The 4,171-nt window shown below is 44.5% G+C and overlaps 1 long non-coding RNA gene across 1 annotated transcript; it reads left to right on the forward strand.

Annotated features, from left to right (window-relative positions):
• Window positions 1-731: 731 nt before the first annotated feature.
• LOC102989735 (uncharacterized) lies at window positions 732-2,666 on the forward strand. Its single transcript, XR_002890530.2, has 3 exons — window positions 732-849; window positions 1,217-1,256; window positions 2,157-2,666. It is a non-coding gene; the product is annotated as an uncharacterized lncRNA (long non-coding RNA).
• Window positions 2,667-4,171: the final 1,505 nt, after the last annotated feature.

A 4,171-nucleotide genomic window follows, 5' to 3' on the forward strand; every position in this document is an offset into this window, starting at 1 on the left:
ATATATATATATATATACACATATATATATACACACACACACACACACACACACACATCTATATGATTTTTTAACCATCAGTGGTACCTAGGGCGGGGTAAGATGAGGTAAGAAAAGCTATTACCTGGGCAAAGAATTTCCGGGGGACATAGAAAACTAAATTCAGTAGTCAAGCACATAATATTTTAATTACACACACACATGCACGCTCTGCTCCGAGACCGTAAGTCTTCCCATAAAGCAGACAAAGTAACATTTGCAGCCAGCCCCGGTACGCAGTAAAGAAACTGACCTTGTTTACACAGACGCCTGACTTCTGACCTCAGCTCCGGAGATGATCTCTAAGTCCTTGGAGGGTCCTGCCTGATAAGAGTGTCTTTTTCTTTGCCTGGGGACCTTGGGTCACTGGATTTAGGGTCTCAAATGTGACAGGGGGTGGGCGGGGGTCAGGTCCTACCAGGGAGTCTGGGGGTGAGGGCTGGTCAAGCTGGCAGTGATGCTGTGATGTAGGGTGGGAGCTTTGGGTCCTGCCCAAGGTCTCAGCTCCGACCTCCACAGCGGCTGAAGTCTGCGGCCCATCATGCAGGCCATTGACCATGGAGCCCTCGATAAAGACCGCACAGTGAGGGTGGGGTGAGCTTTCCCGGTTGGCGATGCCTCATGCAGACGTATGATCACCGTGGGTTCCCAGGAGGAGAGTGTGCTCCACGGGGAGAGGACCACAGGGGCTCTGCGCTGGCTGCTTTCCTGGACCCTGCGTGGGGCACCCCTTCCCCTGGACCCTGAGCCGTGCACCTCTTCCTGTGGCTGACTCCAGTGCGTGTCCCTTCCATGTAATACACGGGATCCGTAAGTGTATAACAGCTTCCCATGGGCTCTGGGGTCCCTCTAGTGAATGATCAAACTCAAGGGTGCTCTTGGGGACCCCCGAAGGTTGCAAGTGGTGTCGGAAGTGAGGGTGGTCTGTGGGAACTCTTCCTTCTAAGTCTGACCTGGGCTAAGTCTTGCACTGACCCTGTCTTGGCTGGATCTAATGAAATGCAGTGCCTGGAGGTTTCTGTGGAGCCTGGGTTTTTTTTGTTTTTGTGTTCTGTTTTTTTTTAAATGTTTATTGGAGTAGAGTTGATTTACAATGTTGTGTTAGTTTCAGGTGTACAGCAAAGTGAATCCACTCTATTATTATTATTATTAATTTTTTGGTTCTTTTCCCATGTAGGTCATTACAGAGCACTGAGTAGAGTTCCCTGTGCTATACAGTAGGTTCTTATTAGTGATCTATTTTATATTTACTAGTGTGTATCTGTCAATCCCAATCTCCCAGTTTATCCCTCCCCACCCCCGCTTTCCCCTTTGGTAACCATAAGCTTATCTTCTATGTCTGTGAGTCTGTTTCTGTTTTGTAACTAAGTTCATTTGTGTCATATTTTAGATTCCACATATGAGTGACATCATGTGGTATTTGTCTTTCTCTGTCTGACTTACTTCACTCAGTGTGATCATCTCTAGGTCCATCCATGTTGCTGCAAATGGCATGATTTCATTCTTTTTTATGACTGAGTAGTATTCCATTGTGTATATGTGTCACATCTTCTTTATCCGTTCATCCATGGACATTTAGGTGGCTTCTATGTCTTGGTTATTGTAAATAGTGCTGCTATAAACATAGGGGTGCATGTGTCTTTTCAAATTACGGTTTTCTCTGGGTATATGCCCAGGAGTGGGATTGCTGTGTCATATAGTAGCTCTATGTTTCGTTTTTTAAGGAACCTCCATCCTGTTCTCCATAGTGGCTGTATCAATTTACATTCCCACCAACAGTGCAAGAGGGCTCCCTTTTTGGAGCCTGGGTTTTTGATCATACTTTTCTATTTTTCTTCACAAATATGTGTGTGTCTGTGTGTGTGTGTGTGTGTGTGTGTGTGTGAAAGAGAGAAAGAGAGAGATTAGCAAGACAGACCCCTTCTCATTTTTGTGTGGTTTGCAGCCATCTACTGAGATTCTAATAATGTTGTCCCATGATTGGAATTTAAAATGTCCACCAGAAACCTTGAAGTGGAGGGCTATGCATAACGGGCCTTTGGCGGCTTTCCTATCTTCCTGGCGATTTATCCTTTTTGCTGACTTGTATCCACACATCTGTTTGTATTTATATCCAGATGAAGAAAGTTTGGGAGGCTCTCATTTACAAGCTGACCTCGGAGATATTATAGGTTCACTGCAATCAAGTAACTATCGCAATAAAGCAAGTCTCACGAACGTTTTTGGTTCTCGGTGCATCTAAAAGTGACGTGCCCACTAGATTGTAGTCTGATTAAGTGTGCGATATCATTATGTCTAAAAAAGGCAACGTACCTTCATGACAAAGTATTTTATGGCTAAAAAACGCTAACCATCCTCCAAGCCTTCAGCAAGTTGTAGCACTAACTTCAAAGCTCACTGATCGCAGATGATTATAACTAACATAATCATAGTGGAAAAGTTTGAAATACTGGAAGAATTACCAAAATGTGACCCAGAGACATGATGTGAGCAAATGCTTTTGGAAAAATGGCACTGATCGACTTGCCCAATGCAGGGTAGCCACAAAACCTCAATTTGTAAAACAAAAAATAAAAAATAAATAAAAATGCAATATCTGTGAACACAATAAAATGAGATATGCCTGTAATTTTTCATGGGGGGATTAGGAAAGGCACAAACACCCCATCACATTGACCTCGGTTCATCGTAAGGCACATCTGAATTGCTTACGCTTGTAGCACCCTGTAGGCAGCTGTGTATATTTTTTTGTCATTGATCCAATTTACTTCCAAATAAACTTGAATCCTAACCTGGCTGTGACTTTTCACAAGACAGGTGATACACCTCTACGACCCATCCCATCTTCTGGTGCAAGTGATTCTGAACAGTTGGGAAGTTTAGGAACAAAGAAGCCGTTGTACCGAAACCAAACCATTTTGGAGCCTGTCTTTAGACCTGCCTTCTCGCTCAGGCTCCAAACCATTTTGGAGCCTGTCTTTAGACCTGTCTATGACTTTGTTTTGCGTTTGGTGAAATTGGAAATCAGTTATAAGGTATGGCTGGGGTTCTGGCTTTCCAAGAAAAATAATGGACAAAAATCTAGAGGGAGGGCTTCCCTGGTGGCGCAGTGGTTGAGAGTCGGCCTGCCGATTCAGGGACGCGGGTTCGTGCCCCGGTCCGGGAAGATCCCACGTGCCGCGGAGCGGCTGGGCCCGTGAGCCACGGCCGCTGGGCCTGCGCGTCCGGAGCCTGTGCTCCGCAACGGGAGAGGCCGCAGCAGAGGCCTGCGTACCGCAAAAAAAAAAAAAAAAAAAAAAAAAAAAAAATCTAGAGGACTTTTGCAGATGCGGGGTTTTGGTGGGTGATGCTGTGAGCAGGGCGGCAGCCTGTGGTCACGTGGGTTGAAAGCACAGTCTGGGATGTCAAGACGTGGGTTCTCCCAGGAATACCAAAACCCACATGCCATGTGGCTGGTCAAGCCAAAGCTTGGCAATATAAAACATTCTCTAATTTGCAGAGCAGAGAAAGACGCATGCATCCACTCCAGTACGACCATTTTTATGGACCTAGGCAAATATTTCACAAGTGTGTGGTGCCGTGACATGCTCTGGTTATAGCTGAATTATAATCTTTGAAAAGAACAAGTGTTGACTTCCAGGACTTTTATGCTCTATAAACATAATCTGTTTTACCTAAAATGTGGATTCCCTGAGGCTGCAGGAAATTTTGCCCTAAAGGAACCCATTGGATGGGTGAAGCCATACAAATCCCGAACCCCTGAATTGAAACAATCTTGAAGATTCGAAAACGGTTAGGATTTGACCATGTCTCTGAATTCAAAAAATATTGTACGAGATAAATAAAATCATGGGCGACTTTTTGCTTTCACGGTGGTGATGGACATATTTCCAAGAGAGCATGTATCTTTTATATTTGTACTGGCTTCTGCGTTTCCCCTACAACAAAGCCCTCTTGTGAGATTTTAAACTTATAAAAGTATATTATGCCTGAAAGCGTGCCCTTGGGACTGTTCACAGCTGTATGATTAAATGATGAATTTATTACAGTTTCTGTAATTCCTCCAGTCTCACCAAACACAGTGGTTCCTCAGGAATATGCAAGTTCATAGACGCTGAGCTAGCATTTCTAT

The sequence above is a fragment of the Physeter macrocephalus genome, chromosome 7 (assembly GCF_002837175.3).
Source record: "Physeter macrocephalus isolate SW-GA chromosome 7, ASM283717v5, whole genome shotgun sequence".
NCBI classification, from domain to species: Eukaryota; Metazoa; Chordata; class Mammalia; order Artiodactyla; family Physeteridae; genus Physeter; species Physeter macrocephalus.